We start from the raw sequence: 25,499 nt of genomic DNA, 5'->3' as shown, positions 1-25,499 counted from the left end.
AAAACAAGAAGACTCATGCATTTTAGAAGGATGTACAAATACAAACATTGAAGCTAAAAAAACAGAGGATTTAATGACAAGTTGTACTGCCAGATACTTCCAACTAAAGAAAGTTGAAATTTTTTGAGCTTAATTTGTCTAATATTTATAAGAAGGAATATGTTTGTACCTATATCACATGTATACAACCTTTTCAACTGGCTAACAACAGATATATTAAGTAATCCAGAAAATCTGCTACTGAATATGCAAACTCACATTATGAATTTTTCTCATAATTATCCCACTAGATTATTTATAATACATCTATGTTGAGGAAAATGTTAATATAATATTTAGAAAGCCAGTAGTCTGCTTGTTTTATGGACACAAAGTAGAAGCAATGAGCATATAGGCAGCAATGAGCACAGTGCCTCCTATATTTACTTGTAATCATACTAACCATAGTTCCATATTTCTCTAAAGTTTAGATAACTATGATTTTACACTCAGGGTCCATGGTGAACTGAGTATGAAACTGTGAAATGGGATCTAAGATCTACCACATTCTTAGAACACAGTAATGAATAGAGTATCAAGAAGACTACCTGGTAGAGAGCAGAATTTAGTCAGAAACCATAGGTTCTAGAACCACCACTGCTTTTAATACACATTTGACTTTAGGTAAACACTCCATTATAACTCAATCACATATTTGTTAAGCAGATATATATACTTGAAAAGATTACTGGGGGCTCAAATGAAATAACAGATATAATTTTTAAGGTTAAGACTATGTAGTATAAAGTATCTCTTATTGTGCTATACATTTTGACCTAAGAACATTGATCAGCCTCAAAAACCTACCACAAATATATTTCAAATTTTTCAATTTACGAAAATATGAGTAGAAACACAATGAGAAACCTGTTTGAAGTGAGAAAGTGGATAAGGAAAAGGGATGCCAGATTATACATTTTTCCTTTTTCTCCTGCCTCCTGCAGATATAGAGAAAAACAAATTCTTAAAAATGTCTCACTTCTTTTTTAAAGTCATTACTGTGAGTTCAGCAGTTTCCCTAAAAAGTTTGTTGTTTAACATGAGAAATGGTAGTCTTTGAAGAGTTTCAAATTTTAAATGTTGCCATAGAAACACAGCTTAATACACTGGATAGAATGAACCATATACAACTCATTTTTTTTTCCCTCCTGATAAGGATTTTCTTAGGAGAATATCTTGGTAAAACTAGACTATAAAATAGGTGGAAAGATATGGCATGAAGCTCTTTGCTGGGTTGTCATTGCAGATCCTGGTCCTTGTTTAACCACAAATATATTTGTTTGTGTGTTTAAAAGATGTCTCTGCACTACCCTGCAAAACTACTGTCAGGAAAAACACTGCTGAGAACAGAGCTATTCTCTCTATTGCCTGTAACAAGCTGGGGTTCAAAGAGTCATCAAATATAGCCTTGAAGCAGCCAGAGGCTAATGTGTTTTCATATATATATATATATATATATTTATTTATTTAAAATAAATGTTTTGAGATATCTAGAAACCAAACATTTTAGTTATGAAAGTAGAGGATTTGAGACTCCTTTTGGTCTTTGTGGTAAATCTTATAAATAACATACATATATAGCATGTGAAATTTAAGAAACAAAAGAGAAAGGATGTAAAGATTCCAAGTTATTTTAACACTCATACAGAATGACTTTTAAACTTCTACATATTTGCTACTTAACATTGAGATTTTACATTGAAAATAAAACCTCATATTGTCATATGATGCTAGACAGTCTGTAATAAGACTAGTAGAATTCAAGAATACCAAATGCCAAATGATGAATGCCTTTCTCCTTTTCTGAACTTATTTGCATGCCCTCCATTAGGGATGGAAATCCTGAGATGAAGCAGTGGTTGGGGGGCTTTTTTGAGTTTATATGAAGGAAAAGTTGAGTTGTAACAATCCTAGATTTCTTAACCTTACTTTCAAAGTCTTGGTTTGTTTACTTTAATATCATATATGTCTTTTTTTTTTTTTTTACAGTCCAAAGCTCTTGAAAACATGGACTGCTTCATGAGTTTGTGTGTCACTGTTATGCAGGGGCCATGCTAATTGTCTCTATATCATGCCAATTTTAGTATAGGTGCTGCTGAAGCGAGCATTCATATTTGTCAAATTTATCAATCCATATATTTTCCATCAAATCTATTAAATATAGTCATAGGAACATAAAGATACAAATGAAGTTTAAAATAAAAATTTTAATAATTTAGTGAAATAATTTACTTCTTAGTGTTTTTATTTTCTTAGAATTTATCATTTAATATAAAGTTTACTGCAAACTGAAGTTAATTCCTAATTCATTCAGATCACTAAAGTGAGAGTCAGTGAATTATTACCTTAGGCCAATTATAGTTCTTTGGCAATCTTAAGAGTTAATATAGCTTTTCAAGTTTGTCTACTTGACAGCTAGGGAAGAGCTTTTGCCCTGAAAATATCTGGCTCACTAATAGAGAGTCATCCCTGATATCTCAGTTGGTAATGAATCTGCCTGTAATGCAGGAGACCCTAGTTCCATTCCTGGGTCAGGAAGATCCACTGGAGAAGGAATAGACAACTCATTCCAGTATTTTTGGGCTTCCCTTGTGGCTCAGCTGGTAAAGAATCTGCCTGCAATGTGGGAGACCTGGGTTCAATCCCTGGGTTGGGAAGATCCTCTGGAGAAGGAAAAGGCAGTACTCTGCCTGGAGAATTCCAAGGGATGCATTCCAAGAGTCGGACACGACTGAGCAACTTGCACTTCACTTCAATAGAGAATCATAGAATTTTTAAAGCCCAATTACACATGGGGAATTAGCACTTTAACTAACTCCTGATGATCTTAAGGATGCAATCAGATAAGCCTCCTGATGCATATTAATCTTGTAATAGTTAAGTGAAGATAACCTTCCTTCATAGCTATGCTGTTCATGTTTCTTTTAATAATGAAAATTTAAGGCAGGAAACACCAAATAATCCAGCTAAGAACAGCAAATTGTAACACAGTTCAATAATCTTAACTTCAGCATTTTAAATTTAATATATATGTGTATGTATGGCTGCTGAGTTTTCCAAAGTCATATTTGAAAATCCACAGAATATGTATGGAAGTGTTAGTTGGTCAGTTGTATCTGACTCTCTGCGACTCCATGGACTATATAGCCTTCCAGTCTCCTCTGTCTATGGGATTTCCCAGGCAAAAATACTGGAGTGGGTTGCCATTTCCTCTCTAGGGGATCTTCCTGATCCAGTGATCAAATCTGGGTCTCCTATATCGCAGGAAGATTCTTTACCATCTGGGCCATGTGTCAGTGTCTCAATTTGAGGCTGCCTGTACATGTTGTGAATACTCTTTTTTTGTTGTAGAGACAAAATGAAGTCATTTTAGTAAAATTCTTTGCATAACATCTAAGTTCATGTTATTTTTATTTCATTTTGTTAGGTTCTCATTAGTTATTTATTCTATACATAGCAATGTATGTGTCAATCCCAATCAAACTCTTGGTATCCATATGTTTCTTCTCTAAGTCTGAATATTCTTAATGTATATATTACCTGTAACTATTTAAAACTATGTATGTAATTATATTCATTTAATCTTTGTATCAAAGCTGTTATCCCCATTTTAAAGGTGAGAAATATTTCATTTTATAGGAAAGCTAAGTAAATTGCCTAAGTTCATATAGCTAGCATATTTAAAAATTATTTTGTATAAATAAATGCTAACGTGTGATGTTACTTTGGAGAAGGCAGTGGCACCCCAGTAGAGTACTCTTGTCTGGAGAATCCCATGGATGGAGGAGCCTGGTGGGCTGCAGTCCATGGGGTCACCAGGAGTCTACTTAACCCAAAATATAAAATGGAATTGGAATTTTTAAGTGATTTTATCCAAGTGATATGAAATACTATTTTACAGAATATTTCGAATAAACTTTAATTCTGTAGTCCAAGTTACTTTACTTTTCAGATTTAACACTTCTCTCTTATAAAGGTAAATGCTCTTGATGAGTTTTTTTTCTTCCTTGTTTCTTCTTTGCCTATGTCTAACAGAATCCTGACATTTAGGGTACATATTTATGTACATCAGTAGTGACCTTTTTCATTTCTGAACTTTAGAAAGGAAAAGATAAATGTTTGGGTCCTGTCATCACTCATTTTCTATGAACAGACTCTATGACAAGTGCATATCAGTCTCATTGCCAAGTATGTTGCAGGTGAATGCAACTGTCTATGTAGGTCTTCCTCAACTTACAATGGGGTCATGTTCCCCAACACACTGTAAGTTGAAAATATTATAAGTCAAAAATTCATTTAATACACCTAACCTACTAATACACTTAATCATAGCTTGGCCTAGCCTACTCTAAAGTTGCTCAGAACAAATACATTAGCCTGCAATGGGCAAAATCATCTAACACAAAGCCTATTTTATAAAAAAAATGCTTAATATCTCATGTAACTTACTACTGTACTGAAAGTGAAAAACAGACTGGTTGTAAGCATATCAGTTATTTATGCTTGTGATCATGGGTGATGGCTGAATGGGAGCTGACTCTTGCCCAGCCTCAAGAGAGGGTAACACTATATACTGCTAGCCCAGTAAAAAATAAAAATTCAAAATTTGAACTATGGTTTCTACTGAATTTGAATTGCTTTTGCACCATTGGTAAAGTTGAAAAAAATCATTAAGTTAGAGGACTGTCTGTATTTTTAAAGAAGAGATGGTAATGGTATCTGAATATTTTTTTACTTTCCAGTGAACTGCCAACTATGAAGAATGGTAATGCCTGAGCCCGATACTGTATGTGCCAAATTCTTAAAAATATGGTCTCTCTCAATAATGTCAATGACTAACATTTAATAATTTAAATGATCAAAGAAATATTCTAAAAGTTTTATGGTATTTCAAAAGAACTACACAGTAAGGAATATGGCATATTTTCTAAGCCATCATAGACGAACTTAACAACTACAGAAATAAACACCATATTGTTGTACAATGTCAATCATGGTGGAAATGTAAAAATAACTGAGTTAACAGTTAAAGCAAATGTGAAATCTAAAGCAGTCTATGCTACAAACTCAAATCTTCTGAATTTTCAGTCTATCAATTAAAAAGCACAGAAAATCTGTAACAGAAAAATACTCATTTTCATATTTGTTATTGAGATTAATAATAATTTTTATGTAATTTGGGGATTGGACGTCTGAGATCTGAGAACAAGGCATATAACTATAAATATATTTACATAGAATTGCTTTTGTCATTTTAATTAGATTTTCATTTAAACTGATCTTAAGTTGTTGAAATTTGTCAAAAACCATTCATACATTTTGATAAAGAAAGCATTCTAGGATTTTTTCCCTTCTGTGTATACCAGTGGGCATACATGAAAACTTAAATGCATGAAAATTTAAATGTTAATCTTCAGCTAGATTCCTCCCACAGTGTGTTAAGAACTGTATAGAAACAGTTTCACAAAATGAAAGACTTTAGATACATCTTAATTAAAATCATTGACCAAAAAAATCAAAGGACATAAGTCTGATGATGATTGGAGAAGGAAATGGCAACCCACTCCAGTGTTCTTGCCTGGAGAATCCCAGGGATGGCAGAGCCTGGTGGGCTGCCATCTATGGGGTCGCACAGAGTCGGACATGATTGAAGTGACTTAGCAGCAGCAAGTCTGATGATAAGGCTAGTCCATGGTTTATGTGGCATGCCACCATGCAAATATATGAAACCAAAAATAGATATTCACTGAATGCATCCAGTAACTTTAAATGCGCAACATTTTAAGTCTATCCTTTATTCAGATCTGTTCTCAGTTAAACTCATACATTAATTATTAAAAAAACAAACAGACTAGTTTTGTGGGGGGGAAAAAAAAGAATACTTTGGTCTGGAATGCATTTTATTCAGGCAAAGTGCTTAAAAGCAAACACATAGCCCACTCATAATAGCAGTCTCTGGGTTTGGTTGCAGGGGGTATTAATCATCTATCTGCCACAAATATATATACTTAATGAGCAATTTGATATATTGCATAAATTTCAATTTGGTCAATACACAGTCATTATATACAATGAATCCACACTATTAGATTAGTAAACAGCATAAAGTATGTTATTGCATGCACTCAGAAGAAGAAAAATCAATTGTCTTTTAACTGTACAACTGCTTAAGTGCTTATTTCAGGGTAAGTATGCCCTGCTTTGGGCTTCCCTGGTGGCTCAGACCATCTGCCTGGAGTGCAGGAGACCTGGGTTGGGAAGATCCCCTGGAGGAGGGCATGGCAACGCACTCCAGTATTCTTGCCTGGAGAATCCCCATGGACAGAGGAGCCTGATGGACTACAGTCCGTGGTGTCACAAAGAGTCAGACACAACTGAGTGACTTTCACTCACTTACTTATGCTCTGCTTTGAGGCAAAAGTCAGTATGATATTGACATAGTTAATGAAGACCAAACACAAAAGAATGATTTTCTGAGCATAAAAATGGAAAACTTTATGCAGTAAATTTCTATAGGAGCTGTTTCAGCTTTTCTGTGTACAAGCTGTATGATCTTGAGCCAGTGATTTAACCTCTCTGTGATTATTTTGTTATCTTTTAAATAGGGATACTAGCAAAACTTATAAAAGGTTGTTGGAAGAGATAATGGAAAATGCATGTAATGCTCTTAGAATGATGCTGAGCATATAGTAAATGTACAATGAATGTGAGCTGTTATCAGTGCAAAACACTCCTAGTTTGTTGCACAAAAGTATTCTTTCAACTCAGGTCTTAAAAGATAGAAATGTATATATTCATCTATTAAATAGTTAACTATATCTTCTTGAAAGTACTACTCAAAAGTAAATTCTAACTAAAAGTCTCTAAAAAACTGACTTGGTTCCTAGTAGAGAAGAAATGAAGATTGCAAGGAAAGTTTGGGAGCTCAGAGGTTCAACTAATTCATGGTCTTTAGGTTAGGAGAGTCTGGAAATAACACAAGCATGTAACTTTCAACCTAAGATATTTGAAAGAAAATATCTCTTAAAATTTTAATCTTACAAATAAAGCTAAGTACTACATTCAGACATAAATAATTGCCTGGTAATAAATTATTATTATGCCAAGCCCACCATTTATTTTTTCTGTGCAAGGAAAACTTTAAAAAGAAAATATGTAATCTTGTTTGGCCAACATTTAATGGGAAAAGTTGAAACTGTTTTTTTTTTTCTTTTTAATTGAAGTATAGTTGACTTATAATATTATATTAGTTTGAAATTGGCATTCTTAATAATTATGTCAATAGCATGGTTCATACGGGCTTACATAATGATTGATTATGCTCAATTCAATGACTCATAATTCATCTGATCATCAAAATTCTAATTAATAGACCAAGAGGGCATTTAGTAATGGTTTGGGCACTATTATATAAATCACCAGGGAATTAGACTTTATGTTTTTCTACTACAATGAAAGAGCTCTAATATGCAAAACTGCTCATCAAATTAAGGTAATATTTCACATGATGAGAACTCTAATTTATTACCAGGATCAAGACCATCCCCATGGAAAAGAAATACAAAAAATCAAAACTGTCTAGGGAGGCCTTACAAATAGCTGTGAAAAGAGAGAATTGAAAAGCAAAGGACAAAAGGAAAGATATAAGCATCTGAATGCAGAGTTCCAAAGAAGAGCAAGAAGAGATAAGAAAGCCTTCCTCAGCGATCAATGCAAAGAAATAGAGGAAAACAACAGAATGGAAAACACTAGAGATCTCTTCAAGAAAATTAGAGACACCAAGGGAACATTTCATGCAAAGATGGGCTCAATAAAGGACAGAAATGGTATGGACTTAACAGAAGCAGAAGATATTAAGAAGAGGTGGCAAGAATACACAGAACTGTACAAAAAAGATCTTCATGACAGAGATAATCACAATGGTACGATCACCCACTTAGAGCCAGACATCCTGGAATGTGAAGTCAAGTGGGCCTTAGAAAGCATCACTATGAACAAAGCTAGTGGAGGTGATGGAATTCCAGTTGAGCTATTTCAAATCCTAAAAGATGATGCTGTGAAACTGCTGCACTCAATATGCCATCAAATTTAGAAAACTCAGCAGTGGCCACAGGACTGGAAAAGGTCAATTTTCATTCCAATCCCAAAGAAAGGCAATGCCAAAGAATGCTAAAACTACCGCACAATTGCACTCATCTCACATGCTAGTAAAGTAATGCTCAAAATTCTCCAAGCCAGGCTTCAGCAATATGTGACCTGTGAACTTCCAGATGTTCAAGCTGCTTTTAGAAATGTCAGAGGAACCAGAGATCAAATTGCCAACATCCACTGGATCATGGAAAAAGCAATAGAGTTCCAGAAAAATATCTATTTCTGCTTTATTGACTATGCCAAAGCCTTTGACTGTGTGGATCACAATAAACTGTGGACAATTCTGAAAGAGATGGGAATACCAGACCACCTGACCTGCCTCTTGAGAAACCTATATGCAGGTCAGGAAGCAACAGTTAGAACTGGACATGGAACAACAGACTGGTTCCAAATAGGAAAAGGAGTACATCAAGGCTATATATTGTCACCCTGTTTATTTAACCTATATGCAGAGTACATCATAAGAAATGCTGGGCTGGAAGAAGCACAAGCTGGAATTAAGATTGCTGGGAGAAATATCAATAACCTCAGATATGCAAATGACACCACCCTTATGGCAGAAAGTGAAGAGGAACCTAAAAGCCTCTTGATGAAGGTAAAAGAGGAGAGTGAAAAAGTTGCCTTAAAGCTCAACATTCAAAAAATGAAGATCATGGCATCTGGTCCCATGGGAAACAGATGGGGAAACAGTGGAAACAGTGTCAGACTTTATATCTTTGGGCTCCAAAATCACTGCAGATGGTGATTGCAGTCATGAAATTAAAAGACGCCTACTCCTTGGAAGGAAAGTTATGACCAACCTAGATAGCGTATTAAAAATCAGAGACATTACTTTTCCAACAAAGGTCTGTCTAGTCAAGGATATGGTTTTTCCAGTGGTCACATATGGATGTGAGAGTTGGACTGTGAAGAAAGCTGAGTGCCCAAGAATTGATGCTTTTGAACTGTGGTGTTGGAGAAGACTCTTGAGAATCCCTTGGACTGCAAGGAGTTCCAACCAGTCCATTCTAAAGAAGATCAGTCCTGGATGTTCATTGGAAGGAATGATGCTAAAGCTGAAACTCCAGTACTTTGGCCACCTCATGCAAAGAGTTGACTCATTAAAAAAGACCTTGATGCTGTGAGGGATTGGGGGCAGGAGGAGAAGGGGACGACAGAGGATGAGATGGCTGGATGGCATCACTGACTTGGTGGACGTGAGTTTGAGTAAACTCTGGAAGTTGGTGATGGACAGGGAGGCCTGGCATGCTGCAATTCATGGGGTCACAAAGAGTCGGACATGACTGAGCAACTGAACTGAACTGAACTGAAATATAATTCTTAGCTTAATTTGTAAGATTAAAATTCACCCTATAATTGCTATCATTTTTATCAGTTTTTACAGTGACATCTTACCTATTAAAAAGTACTTTTTAAAAAACACATTGAAAGGACATGGATTTAAAAAAGGCAAATTAGTCCTGCACTCTTGTATATCTCAAAAATTGACACCAATACAGAAAATATACCACACACACTTTTTGCATAAAACAGGCATGTTTAGTTTCAACCTAAATCATTTGAAAGAAAATATCTCTTCATGCCACGCTATGTCATCAATACCACTAATCTGCAAAATTACTTGGTTAAGAAAATAGTCTGACGATGTATCATATATATAATATGTTTTATTTGAAGTATAAGTTGATTGTTTGTAAAGTATGTAATATTACTTGAAATAGCTAAATGATTCCAAAGAGGTATTGTGACTATAATCTCCCTTCCATTTTGAATTTTAGATTCTTCCCAAGATTGCCAAATTCAGACTTAAATTGAAGTAAGTGGGGAAAACTACTAGACCATTCAGGTATGACCTAAATCAAATCCCTTATGGTTATACAGTGGAAGTGAGAAATAGATTTAAGGGACTAGATCTGATAGACAAAGTGCCTGATGAACAATCGATGGAGGTTCATGACATTGTACAGGAGACAGGGATCAAGAAAAAGAAATGCAAAAAAGCAAAATGGCTGTCTGAGGAGGCCCTAAAAATAGCTGTGAAAAGAAAAGAAGCAAAAAGTAAAGGAGAAAAATAAAGATATACCCACTTGAATGCAGAGTTCCAAAGAATAGCAAGGAAAGATAAGAAAGCCTTCCTCAGTGATCAATGCAAAGAAATAGGGGAAAACAATAGAATGGGAAAGATTAGAGATCTCTTCAAGAAAATTAAAGATACCAAGGGAATATTTCATGCAAAGATGGCCTCAAAAAGGACAGAAAATGTATGGACCGAACAGAATCAGAAGATATTAAGAAGAGGTGACAAGAATACAAGAACTGTACAAAAAAGATCTTCACAAGATCAAGATGGTGTGATCACTCACCTAGAGCCAGATATCCTGGAATATGAAGTCAAGTGGGCCTTAGGAAGCATCACTACAAACAAAGCTAGTGATGGTGATGGAATTCCAGTTGAGCTATTTCAAATCCTGAAAGATGATGCTGTGAAACTGCTGCACTCAATATGCCAGCAAATTTGGAAAACTCAGCAGTGGCCACAGGACTGGAAAAAGTCAGTTTTCATTCCAATCCCAAAGAAAAGCAATGCCAAAGAATGCTCAAACTACCACACAATTGCACTCATCTCACATGCTGGTAAAGTAATGCTCAAAATTCTCCAAGCCAGGCTTCAGCAATACGTGAACCGTGAACTTCCAGATGTTCAAGTTGGCTTCAAAAGGCAGAGGAACCAGAGACCAAATTGTCAACATCCACTGGATCATGGAAAAAGCAATAGAGTTCCAGAAAAGCATCTATTTCTGCTTTATTGACTATGCCAAAGCCTTTGACTGTGTGGATCACAATAAACTGTGGACAATTCTGAAAGAGATGGGAATACCAGACCACCTGACCTGCCTCTTGAGAAACCTATATGCAGGTCAGGAAGCAACAGTTAGAACTGGACATGGAACAACAGACTGGTTCCAAATAGGAAAAGGAGTACATCAAGGCTATATATTGTCACCCTGCACATTTAACTTATATGCAGAATACATCATGAGAAATGGTGGGCTGGAAGAAACACAAGCCGGAATCAAGATTGCCGGGAGAAATATCAATAACCTCAGATATGCAGATGACACAACCCTTATGGCAGAAAGCGAAGAAGAACTAAAAAGCCTCTTGATGAAAATGAAAGAGGAGAGTGAAAAAGTTGGCTTAAAGCTCAACATTCAGAAAACTAAGATCATGGCATCCAGTCCCACCACTTCATGGCAAATAGATGGGGAAACAGGGGAAACAGTGGCTGACTTTATTTTGGGGGGCTCCAAAATCACTGCTGATGGTGATTGCAGCCATGAAATTAATAGATGCTTACTCTTTGGAAGGAAAGTTATGACCAACCTAGCCAGCATATTGAAAAGCAGAGACATTACTTTGCCAAGAAAAGTCTGTGTAGTCAAGGCTATGATTTTTCCAGTAGTCATGTAATGATGTGAGAGTTGGACTATAAAGAAAGCTGAGTGCAAAATTATTGATGCTTTTGAACTGTGGTGTTGGAGAAAGAAGACTCTTGAGAGTCCCTTGGACTGCAAGCAGATCCAACCAGTCCATTGTGAAGGGTATCAGTCCTGGGTGTTCATTGGAAGGACTGATGTTGAAGCTGAAACTCCAATACTTTGGCCACCTGATGGGAAGAGCTGACTCATTTGAAAAGACCCTGATGCTGGGATAGACTGAGGGCAGGAAGAGAAGGGAACAACAGAGGATGAGATGGTTGGATGGCATCACCGACTCAATGGACACAATTTTGTGTAAACTCCGGGAGTTGGTGATGGACAGGGAGGCCTGGCGTGCTTGCGGTTCATGGGGTCGCAAAGAGTTGAACACAACTGAGCGACTGAACTGAACTGACACATCTTTTAAATAATTATAGAATTTTGGTCCTTTAGGGGTTGGTTTCCTTCACAGCATCTCTGAGAGATAAATATTTTTTTTTAATTTAAAAATGTGTGGGTAATTGTAAATCAGAGTACTTGTCATTTTGAATTAGAATGATTAATTTCAAGTACTGTTAAAATGTGTTCAGAAAGTACTGTCAAACCTATTGTGGAAGGCTCTTGTTAAGAGGATGTATTTTACTCTAAAAGGAGCACAGGCTAGGCATCTATGTTAGGAGGATAAACCCATTATCATTCTCATTCAGAAAAAAATCTGAGAAAGAAAAAAATGATAAGACTTTTTATTGAGAATCTATTAAAACCCTTCCTTTATTTACTATACATAATAAATCTAAGGTAGTGTTTATATTCTGAATATATGCATATACTGTTCTTCATTATCAGTGAAGTTCTAGTATGTCCTGTCTTCCAATTGGGCAGATATAGGTGATAATTTTTACCAAAAGAAAGTAAATTTTGCCATACATAATAAGAAAGTATGTAAAATGAATTTAGCTAAAATTATTTGAATGCAAACATTTAAACAGTTTGTGTATTTCTAGAAATGTCTAAACACTCCATTATGTGTCATCATTGCTGTTGGTGGTGTTCAGTCGCTCAGTCATTTCCAACACTTTGTGACCCCCATGGACTTTAGCCCACCAGGCTTCTCTGTCCATGGGATTTCCCAGGCAAGAATACTGGAATGGGTTGCTATTTCCTTCTCCAGGGGGCAATACTCCCTATCCAGGGATCGAACCTGTATATTTTGCATTGGCAGGTGGGTTCTTTACCACTAAGGCACATGGGAAGTCCTTATATGTCATTCAGTTCAGTTCAGTCACTCAGTCGTGTCCAACTCTTTGCAACCCCATGAATTGCAGCACGCCAGGCCTCCCTGTCCATCACCAACTCTCGGAGTTCACTCAAATTCACGTCCATTGAGTCAGTGATGCCATCCAGCCATCTCATCCTCTGTCATCCCCTTCTCCTCCTGCCCCCAATCCCTCCCAGCATCAGAGTCTTTTTCCAATGAGTCAACTGTTCGCATGAGGTGGCCAAAGTACTGGAGTTTCAGCTTTAGCATCATTCCTTCCAAAGAAAGGACAAGTGACTGGCTCATGATCAGGACATACACTTGGACTAGTCCTTCCATAGTTGCCTTGGGTCTGTGACACACATTTAGAAAGGGGGTCTGTGTGCAATCTGTGCTCACAACACTGAGAAAAACTAATTGCGTCCAATTTAATTCCCCAGCTTCCAAGAAATTAATGGTGCATTTGACTTCAATGCCATCTAATTCCCAATTCCAGTTCCACTTTCAACGGCCTCAACATGTAATAAATAACATAACTTATTCTCATAAGCTTTCCAAAGTCCCGTGAAGTAGTCCTTTTTTCATTTAGCTTAGACTCCTCAAAATACAAGTCAGTATATATTTGAGTATACCTTTTTTATAAGACACTGGAAGGAAAGAGTAAGCTTTGAGTGTTGGCTTGAGAAATTTTAAAAGTTAGTTTCCCACCATAGATGCCTGGTCTTTGCTCCTGTTAGATTAATAATTCACTTGTTTAAGCCAGATTACAAATAGGTTCAGTAACAGATATTTTCTAAAAAATGAGACACAGCTAAGGAAATCCTCTTCTCCAAAATTTACTTGTCTTATTCTCAGTATCTCAGGAAAACAAAGACAGAAACCAGGTATCCTTTCAGAAAGAGCAGAATTAAAGTCATGTGTAAATTATCTTTTTTTTTTTCTTTTTCTGGCTGCAAATAACTTTATTGTTTTCATTTGGTGCGAGGCTTGGGAGAGGGCTCCAGGGTGGTTAAAAAGCTGCCTAGTGGCTGCAGGGAGGGGCTTCAGGCTGCAGCCCTGACACCAGGAGGGCTTCTCAAAGACTGCTGGGCTCCGGAAGCTCCTGGTGAAACTTTCAAAGAGAGATTCGCCCAGCCCAACCAGGGGACCAGCCAGCCTGCAGAGGTTAGTCACGTGGTTGCCATTTACTAGAGTTTCGGCTACTGGCTCAGCTCACCGCCCCCAACACAATTCAGGCAGCCTGTGGGAGTGGGGGATTGGGGCCGATCAGGTGGTGTTAATCTACTTCACGAGTTTCACCTGTTCGTCCAAGAGGCGCCTCTCCAGAAAGTCACAGGGATGGAGGTTTGCTCGGGCAGAACCCAGGGCATGCAGGTCCACAGGTCCAGGCTCAGGTTCTTCATGAGAATGGCAGCTTCCATAGCGTTTTGGGTCTTATCCCACTCATCCTGGGACGTCTTCTGTGCCTCCTGGAAGACGACGCTGACACCGCGCTGGTTTTGTATCTTCAAGAGACGCTGGGTGCCCTTGTGCTTCTCCTTGGCCAATTCGCAGAAAAGTGGCCGACATGTCCAGAGTCACATCCTCCGTGGTGGAAATGGCAGCCCAGAGAGAAATAAGTGTAGGGTGACCCAGATGTTGATGGCAGCCTCCTGCTCAATGTAATAATTCTGATGAGTCTGGGAGCTTAATGGTTGATCAGGTATTAAAGGAATTAAGCTCAAAAAATGGTGTTGGCTGGTCCTGGAGGTCAAGGATGTCTAAGTGGCTGCTGATTAGAGGTTGGAACATTGGAAAAAAATGTTGGAGGGTTGTGGGAGGCTGGAGTAAGGGTCGTCTCTGGGTCTCTAACATGGAAACACTATTGAAGCAAGAGATAGATCCACAGGACCTGCCCCTCCCCACCCCTGCCCCCGCCCCCAGTGCACTGCTATAATTAATATTTTATTGTTTTCTAGAGATCTTTCTTGTTAAAAAGCAACACATTCTATAAACGATAGTATTATTTTCAGATTATCTCCTAATCCACTATTTAGAATTGTTGCTTACAACCACAAATCAAAAACATACAATAGATTCACAAAAAACAAAGAGAACAGAAGTATAACAGAATTGTTGCTTAAAGGTTTGAATATATTAAGCTCCCCAGAATGTGACATTATGTTTACCTCTATTTATTCAGTAGAGCCCAAAGTTCGCTTAAAACTCAAGAAACAAATGATTAATAGTTCAGTAATTCCATAAATTATAAAATTGTACAACTGTTCAATTATTTTCATAATTATATAGTGATAGCAAGTAATGATTGAGGTAACTAGCAAGGATCTTGCCTGTGTTAACAATAGATAGCATTGTATACTACAGAATATTTGAAATCATTATTCAAGGTCAAATTAGTCCCCATCAATCTCAGTTGTCTGTTCTGATATAATGTGACAGTTGCATTGCTAAGAAATCTTGCATGATTAAAAAAAAAGTTTTCAAGGGAAAAAAATAGGAGTTTCTAATGAACAACATTATTGTTTGTGAAGGAATTTAGAGTATTTCCTAAACCCCATACCTTTCTTTTGATTTTTATTTAGTCATCCTCAACATAGTGCTTCCCAGGTGGCACTAGTGGTAATGAACTACCTGCCAATGCAAGAGATGTAAAAGAATGTGGATCCAATTCCTGAGACAGGAAGTTCCCCTGGAGGAGGGCATGGCAATCCACTCCAGTATTCTTGCCTGAAGAATCCCATGGACAGAGGAGCCTGGTGGGCTACAGTCCATAGGGTCACAATGAGTTGGACACGGATGAAGTGACTTAACACACACACATCCTCAATATATGTCCACTCTGAATTAATAAACTTTGACTTAAAGAGCTCAGTGATTTTGATAATCTACAGACTATATAGAATTCTATAAAATCCAGTAGAAAATGAACATATGATGCAGGAGTGTTGTAAAAGAGCTCTATTGATGCGTAACATTTTAAGTAAAAAGTAAAAAAATAAAAGACAGTAAAAGGTTGTTCAGGAAAAGTAGGGAAGTAATTTAGTTCCTGTACATTTTCTGAAATATGAACCATGCTTTAAAAATAAAGCTCTATCACAAATAATTTACCCAATGCATTTTAGTATCCAATACTGCTGTTCATTGAATTTAAGATATTTTCAAACTCTTTTCAAAACGTTTAAAAATTTGCCTGTACAATGGATTATACTTAAAAAAAATTATAGTTATGCATTAGGGAAAAAAAAAAACTCTAATGTGAATGACCTTAAAAATAAAGTCTACTAGAAGGAAAAAGAAACACAATGTGTTCAATATTGATGTAAATAACCAAACACAAACCTCCTATCTTGAATTGCCTCATGTTATTATAAAACCGAAAATGTAATTTTTACTCAGAATTCAAGTTTTCTACTCATCCTATATAATATGGCACCTTGGTAACACTAATATGATAAAATTAGATAATCATAAAGAGAAATAAGATGATTGTTAGAAAGGTTGTTCTCTGCATAAACTTAATAAAACTATGTCCTAGATACTCGGTTTGCTTTTCATTTCAATTTCTCTAGAAAATTAAATTAGTGATGCTTACATTTTATTATTTTTGGCGACATTCCTCACAATGATCTCTGCAGGTTGGTTAGCATGGCTTAGTCCATTTCTGCAGAGACAGCTGAGGCAAAATTAACAAGCTCAGGACGGAAGTGAGCTCAGTATTCGTAACGTTAGCTTGTGCTTTCAATCTGTTGCTTAGTCTCTAGGCCATTAGATCTTATTTCTAATGTTTCCCCTTCCTTACTATATTTCATTGATAACTGAACCTGTTGCTTTGCCTACATCTCTATGAATCTTTTGTCAGCAGCATGAAACAGATGAACATATCTCCTTCCTTATAAACAGGCTTTAGTCCAATAAATAATTAGAATGTAAATGATACAGATGGAAAACTGACAACTATTATATCAGATAGGTAAAGAATACATTTTAAGAAGAAAACTCTCTCTTAAGAAAAGGAGAAAATGTGTCATGGATACAATGAAAGAAAGGGACCTTTAGTTTTTTACAAGGTATATGTGCCAAGAAGAAAGGCATATAAAAAACTAAGCCAGAAAGTGAGGTGGTGGGAGGAATTGGTAGATTGGGATTGACACATATACACTACTGACGTTATGCATAAACTAGATAACTATTGAGAACCTACTGTATAGCGCAGGGAACTCTACTCAGTGTTCTGTGGTGACCAGAGTGGGAATGAAGTCCAAAAGTGTGGGATTATATGTATATGTAAGGCCAATTCATTTTGCTGTACAGTAGAAACTAACACATTGTAAAGCAACTATACTCTAATACAAATTAACTTAAAAACTAAACAGATATTTAAATTATATCTCAATAAGGCTGTTTTAAAATGTAACCACCAATTTACATGAAAATTAGCAGTAGAAAACTGAACACTTTTCGGCATTGTGGAAAGCTGCATCTTAAACTCTGAAGCAGCTTGAAGTACTTGGGTAAAGTGAGATGACTTTCACAGCCAGTGGCAGCCACATAGGTGGTATACGTCAAATAGGAAGAGAGACACCTTGCTAGTCTCAATTGATAACACGATTGCCTAATGGCTGGGATTTCTACCTGTCACATAGGTTTGGTCTTTTCACATTAACTTCCTATACGCCTGGACCGTTGCTGCTGTCAGTCTTCACAATGTGCCTAATCAGATATTCCCCCGATTGTTTACTAATTAGGATCTTAGTAAATAGCTTGTCTCCACCCCTCCTGATCTCCTGTGATTCTTCTTCCTAGAGAGTCTTACCTGCTGAGACAAAGATCCAACCTGTCCTTCTGGCTCAACTGATAAAAATACATACAAGGTAAGTTGACTTAGCACTCTCCTTCCCATTTATCTTCTGGAGAAAGGCCAACATAGTAAATCAATAATTAAAAGCAAACAGATTTGTTAGAAACACTTTTCCCTTAGTTAGTGGTTGTTAAATTTGGAAGATAACCCTGTGATTTCAGAGATCTTAGTATCATATGAAACTAATCCACCAGTGGAGCTTTCCTGTAGCTCAAATGGTAAAGAATTTGCCTGCAATGCAGGGGACCTGGGTTTGATCCCTGGGTCGGGAAGATCCTCTGGAGGAGGGAATGGCTACCCACTCCAGTATTCTTGCCTGGACAGAGGATTCTTGCATGGACAGAGGAGCCTGGTGGGCTATAGTCTGTGGGGTCCCAAAGAGTTGGACACGACTGAGCAACTAACACTACTACTACTAATCCACCAACACCACAAGCAAAACAAAAACTTCCACAGGGAAATGGAAATGATTTTTTTTTAATGTGTGTTTGGTTTCATTGACTTGTCTGAGAGATTTGGATGAAAATTACAAGCACAAATGTCAGTTGTTTTTGATCCTCTTCTTGCCATATATATTCACTTGAAGCTTCACATGGAATGCAACTACATATCTGCCATGGTCTGAATAGGTGCCCCCCAACTTCATAGTACTTTTTCATGTGATTAGTCTCTTTATAGTTGGGAAATTTACATTAAGTATCATGATTTTCTTCTTGCTTATGCAAGTACTTTAAATAAAAGGCAATGCTATTGTACACATTTTATTTTAGATTGATTTTTCTCCCTTACTCCTTGTGATTCCTCACTTATTCCCCAAACAGAATAGATATAGTGTCTGATTGGTTGACCATTTCAAAAACGGTAAGAGGTGTTCTCCTTCTAGCACAATCAGCATTATTTAATAGACTATGTGAGTTATTACCACCGTAAGTTCAGGTTATTTGTCCTTTTCATATATAGTGGATTTTGCATACACAGCATAGTCATTTAGGGGAAAAAAAGTGCATTTCATTATTCATTATAATATAAAACCCCTAAGATATATTATTTGTACAAAGACCTATAAAGTTATTTTTGAATTATTTACTCATCTTAAGTCTTGATTTTATTTCAAGTCTTAAATCAAGGGAACAGTTTCTTTATATGTGATCTACATCTTGATGTGTGTGTTGACAGGTAGATAGATGATAGATAGATAGAACATACTATAGAACTGAATCACCTCAAATTGACTCTAGGTTATGAAAGTATTTGAATATAAAAGTAAATTGAGTGCAGTTTAGGGCATACTGAGTTTTTTTTCCAGGTAAAGAAGGATGTAATTTTATGCCACACCTATGTAAACAAAATTTATCAAAATATTCAGTAACTCTATATATTTGTCAACATTCTCTAACATGGGTGTGGTAAGTATCAAATTAAGAAGTACTAAGTGAGGTAGTAAGATGCTTTGTTATTTCAAAAAGGCAGTCTCTTTGTCTCATATTCCCAGAGAATATTGAAAAATTCTGCCAGTATATTACTTCAGCATTTGTTTTAGCCACAAAGAGGAAGATAACTGCAGGTAAAGAAAAATAAGTATAGAATGAAGCAACATATTGACTATACAATACATAAACATTCATTGCATACAGTTAAACACTTTGAAATGGCTAATTAGTTTGCAGTAAGATTCTTTCTGAAAGATCTAAAAGCTGACTACTACAGTGTTAGTCTCTCAGTCATGTCCAACTCTTTGCAACTCAAGGACTGTAGCCTGCCAGGCTCCTCTGTCCATGGAATTCTCCAGGCAAGAATACTGCAGTGGCTTGCCATTCCCTTCTGCAGGGGATCTTGCCAACCCAGGGGTTGAACCCAGGTCTTCCGCATTGCAGGCAGATTGCACTGAAGAATAACTGGCAAATTAAACCTTGTTAATTAAATTAATTTGTTAAACCAAATTAAATCTTGTCTCATTGATGAAACCTAGGGAATGTAAGACTTGGTTGATTGTGTACTTGCTTGGGAGATTTATGTAAAAGTCAAGAGAAAACCCACAGTTATTCATTACAGTAGTGGTCCCTGAATAACTTAGGGATTTGAGAGTACCAGAAGCCAAAATGAGGGCAGAATGTGAATAGAGATATAAGAGATAGATGGTTTATTTATAATTAGATTTCTTGAAAAGTGTCAAGTACTGATTGATTTCGGCAGAATGAAAAAATTAAGTAAATCTTATCTACTGTTGTTGCTGAGTATCATGCTGGGGTATCCTAGGAGATTATAGATGCTATGCACTCTTATAAACCTACTAGGTTTAAATGTATAAAGTCTGTGCTTTGAATCTCCAGGCTTGGCATTGGGTAATTAAAATATGCATGGAATAACTCTGTACACTAATACATTACTTTCACATTATTGAAACTTCTTTGGTAAACAAATGAAGAAACATCAGGTCGTAAACATAAGACAAAGTGCACACATACTGCTGTCTAGTCTTGATATTAGTTGGAAAGTAAATAGGCACAGAAGAGCAAGATATTATTCATGAAATAAATTAGGTAATAAGCATATTTATAACTCAATTTCAAATAAAATCCAAACTCAAAATTTACGAAGCAAGTATATTCTGCAAGATAAAAAATGGAAGACTCCCCCCCAACACTGATTAATTCTTTTGAACAAACTATTTTATGCAAGGTTTGTTTTCAGCATTACTGACATTCTTGAGTAAAATTTATTTTCACTTTATAGCACAAATATATTTCTATTCCCTTAAAACATGTGTTCTTTTGTTGAGTGGTATAAGACAATATGGCAGCATTTTCCCTATGTTCTCTCAATCTGTTCAGATTAATCAGCAAAATATTTATTGTGTGTTTATGTGCTGGCTTTATGAAAGGGTCAAATAAAAAGAGTGACCTGATTCCTGACTACAAGGAACATATAATTTAATTCTGTTGATAATTTGCATATGAATAAAATAAAGTGTTAAACTATCTAGGGAAACAATCATAAGATAAGGTATGTATTAAAATAGTAATCAAACAGTACAAATAAGAAATGTAATAGGAGTTCTGAGACAGAATAACAAGTGCCCTATAATTGCCTGCTGAAAGGAACTAATTAATCTAATTCACTCAGTAACATTTAATGATAAACTAATATATACTATTCTATGTCCTAGAAATTCACAGATAAGTAAATCAAGGGCCTTGCCAGTAGTAATGAAGAGAATTTAAACCAAGGTACCTTGGTCTTTAGCCTAGATGGATTAAATCTTCAGAGCATGATGAATTAATTGACAAGGGCCAGTAGTTATACAGAAAGTATCAAAAGAAAAGAACAAGCTATTGGCTTATTCTTCAGGAGTTCTAAACTATAGTTATCAATAATCAATTTTTAATGGAAATTATGAACTATACAAGTTGAAAAATAAAATAATTACCTCTCCTAAAGAATTTGATTAGGTGGGTCATAATGTATAGAAATATATTCATGCCTGTTCTAGATAAACTATATTCTAAGGGAAGTAGATTTATCACATTAAAACAGATTTTTCTATTTGTTAAAATTGGTTACTTGTTCATAGCACTAAATGCTTTCCATATTACATGTAGGTTATAAAAATGCATTTTCAGAGTGCATTGTTGAATTTGCACGCATTAAATCAAGTAGAAAAGTTTTGCCCATATTCTTATTATAACAGGTTTTATGCATGTAACCTGCTGTTGATTACCAGCAAATAAAGATTCAAACAATTAGAAGTGAAAGATAATTTAGATAAATATCCTAAAACATCAGTGATCTTTAAAAACATAAAATATCACGATTGAATATTTTTTACAAGATGATTATTTTTTCTGGTTCCATTCCATCCTTATTTTGAAATGAAAGAGCAATCAGGTTATGGAAAATGTATGAAAATATTTCTGTTTTAAACTAATATCTTAAAAATCAAGAAGCATGACAAAAGACATAGCAACTAACTGAATTACCTTGAAGCTATACACCTCTAAATTTCATTGAGCTACAGCTATTTATTTATATTGCATAATCACTTGAAAGGAGAAGGCAATGGCACCCCAATCCAGTACTCTTGCCTGGAAAATCCCATGGATGGAGGAGCCTGGTGGGCTGCAGTCCATGGGGTCGCTAAGAGTTGGACACGACTGAGCGACTTCACTTTCACTTTTCACTTTCATGATTGGAGAAGGAAATGGCAACCCACTCCACTGTTCTTGCCTGGAGAATCCCAGGGACAGAGGAGCCTGTTGGGCTGGCGTCTATGGGGTAGCACAGAGTCGGACACGACTGATGTGACTCAGAAAAAAAAAAATCACTTGAAAATTCATTTTTGGAGATAAGACTGTCTCACTGTAAACATTATTTATTATTTCATTATTATATAATATTTACTTCTTGAGATAAGTTAGACTTTTTTCCTACAAAGTTAAACATGATACAAGTATATTTAATTTTTTGTTTTTCCCAGATGCCCTTTTCTAGATAAAGATGTTTTTTGACCATTGAAATTAAATGAAATTATCAGTTTGTTAACTTTCAAGGTATATGACCTGATATAATTTGACTACATCTAAAAATGACTTCAGAAAACTGTATTCATTTCCATGAGGTTTCTGTGTAAGGTCAATGATAATGAACGACTTTCAAACATAGAATATTTTTACATTAGATACCTTTTGCTCAATGTAAAATCTATTCCAGAAAAAAATTACCTGACATTACCTGACACTTGAGTCAACTTTAGCAAACTCTTTCTAAGAGTTTTCTTTCTTTCTTAGAAAAATATATATATATTCATTCTCTCATTTGCTCTTAAAGCAAACTCTAGGCAATGCTTGATATTATATAAATATATTTATTTATTTATTTATTTATTTATTCTCTTTCTTAGAAATACATATATATAAATATATATATATATATATATATATATTCATTCTCTCATTTGCTCTTTAAGAAAACTTTTTCTAAGCAATGCTTGATATCTCTCTCTTCCCTCCTCCCTCCCTCTTTCTCACTTTTTAGACTCAGGGAGTTTAAGGTAAAGCAAATGAGAACTTGACTCAGTGAGAATAGGACTTTTTATTACTTTAAGAAACTATGGATACATCCATTCATTTCTAACCAACTATGTGTGAAGTATTGTGTTAATGATGGTTACAAAATAAATGAATATGTATAATTAAATGAGAATTATTTTTTCATATTGAAGCAATACTTTATGAAAAACACTATAAAAGCAGAGAGGACAGGAAGAAATTTGGAGATTAAATTGAACTATTTTTCTCTCTCCATTTAATTTCTCTAGTTAAATAATAAGCAGGGAGATGGTCAAGTATCTAAGAGAAAGAAAGTGAGCATATAAAACAATGATAGGTGAATCTGTGATAAAAGTTCAGAAAAAATAATAGAGAAGCTCAGAAAAGACCTGGGACAGTTCAAAAGTATATACAATAGCAGAAATCAATCAAATGGATAAAACAATGAGATAATTCATTTTCTTGTACAAAGTGATCTAAATGAAGGTAAGTTGGCTGAAATTACCATGAAAACAAAAATTAAATGCATATTTGAAATAATAATGAAAATATGAAGAAAACCAGGATGGGAATAATCAAAATAAATGTAGTTTGATTCAGCAAGTTATTTTTACAACCTTAATTAGCATGTCAATTCAAATGAGTAAAGTTTTACACAATTAAAACTTGAGAAAGTACAGTATCTTCCAAAAGAATCCACTGAAAGGAGTGAAAGAATTTAAAAGGGAGAAAAGAATTGTACAATGTGTAGCCTCATCAGTCCCTTAAAATGGCAGATCTAGATATAGCTTCTCTAGGGTTGGTAGTAAACCAAGTCATTTACTAACATTTTTTGGCTCGGTACATGAGGTAATTGTAAAATTATTTGTAAAAATATAGTAAAGGAACACTTAGTCAGTGATGTGTGCTGAAAATACATAAGAACTTGAGGAACAGTGAAAAAAATGATAACTATGAAATGTGCATATACAGCAAAAGAATATTAACATAATTCATTAGCAATACACTAATATGGGTTGAGAATACATTGAAGGAATGTAATTAAGAATAGATATAAAAGTAACCATTATAAAACATTAACACATTTTAGCTAAGAGACTAGACAGGTGATTTGCCAGACCATTTAACACATCTAAAGAAGTAGTGCAATGGCAAATTGCCCTCAGAGCAATGTTCATTTCTATAAACAACCTAATAATGCACATAACTAAAAATGTGTATCCTGTTTGTTACTTAAAAAATCTAAGTATGTCACCCTCTAAGAAAAATCCTTAGTATTGTCACCTATCAGATTGCATTTAACCTTGTAATTCTTAATTTCCAGGAATTGTACCAGTGACCATCTGATTCCACACCATACCTTATCCTTTACTTACTAGGTTCGTGAAAATTGCCTCTTTGTTTCTTAGTTTTTTCTTTTCTTTTCTTTTTATCTCCACCTCTAGTCGCAGAAATGGGTTTTATAGTTCCTTGTAGTACAGAACTCATAGTAATCAAACCATAAATTCTTACTATATCTCTCATTTTTTTAATCTCTTAGTTAGACATTAAATATTTAAATAATTTGCATTTCAACCTTCTTGGGAAGGACATGTATGGGCAGAAGACATGCAACACAGATAATACCTCCTCTAGGAGGCCTTCCCTGATTGACTTCCCCATCTGAAGACTGGATTGGGAGAGCTTTCATGTGCTTGCAAAGCATACTGAGTTCTCCTGCTACAGCACTTACAACTTGATATCTTAATTGTCTGCTTATTTGCCCACTTCTCCCAATAAAATTTGATCTCTTTGAGGAGAGGGCTTGGGTCTTATTTATCATTACATCTGCAGCTCCTAGCACAATAGCAAACATTAGGTGCAACTTTATTGAAAGAATAAAAGAACAATATGGAGTAAATGTTCAGGTCAAGTTAAAAAAATAAAAGGAGCTCACCAATAGAAAGTATTTGACAATGACTGCAATTGAAGGGCCATTAATAATGGTTCTTTAACTTTTAATCCTTCAAAACATATCATTAAACATCTAGGGATGCAATCATGAATGACAAAGCTTTTGATCTTAATTTGTGTTTAGAAATTTCATGGATTACATACTTCTAAATGATAATATTAACCAGTATTAATAAGTAGGAGTCATGAGTTTTGTTATTAAATATTTATGTATGAATTATTTTTAATTTAGGGGTATTAGAATTTCATGTGAAATTAGTTACAGCAACTTACTAATTTTAAGTAATAAGCAAAGGGGCATTAGAATTTCATGTGAAATTAGTTACAGTAACTTACTAATTTTAAGTAATAAGCAAAGAGTAAATAACTCCACATGCATTTTTCTACATAAATTTTAAAAATTATATTCACATTTTTATCCATAATAAGTTGGATCAATAGATTTTCTCATTCAATCCACTACCTTCAGATAGACAAGATATTAGTCACATTTTATACTGAGAAAACTTGAAGCTCAGGAATATTAAATCACTGGCTCAAAGTTACACAGCTAAAAGTGTTGAAGGGCATGAGGCAGAGAGACCCTAAGTCTTCTGTGCTCTTAGGCAGAGCTGGGTAGAGAAAGAGTAGTAGAAATATTTCAAAAGAGTTAATAAAAGAAAAAATTATTTACATATTATTTTAGTATGCACTGTGTATACTCAGGAGTTAGATTA

The 25,499-nt window shown here is 35.3% G+C and overlaps 1 non-coding gene across 1 annotated transcript; it reads right to left on the bottom strand.

The window, feature by feature from the left end:
* Positions 1–2,040: 2,040 nt before the first annotated feature.
* Positions 2,041–2,147, bottom strand: LOC133243572 (U6 spliceosomal RNA). Its single transcript, XR_009735127.1, has one exon. It is a non-coding gene; the product is annotated as a U6 spliceosomal RNA (small nuclear RNA).
* Between the last annotated feature and the right edge of the window lie 23,352 nt (positions 2,148–25,499).

This window comes from Bos javanicus, chromosome X (genome assembly GCF_032452875.1).
Source record: "Bos javanicus breed banteng chromosome X, ARS-OSU_banteng_1.0, whole genome shotgun sequence".
Classification (NCBI taxonomy): Eukaryota; Metazoa; Chordata; class Mammalia; order Artiodactyla; family Bovidae; genus Bos; species Bos javanicus.
This window is presented reverse-complemented; position numbering and strand designations above follow the sequence as displayed.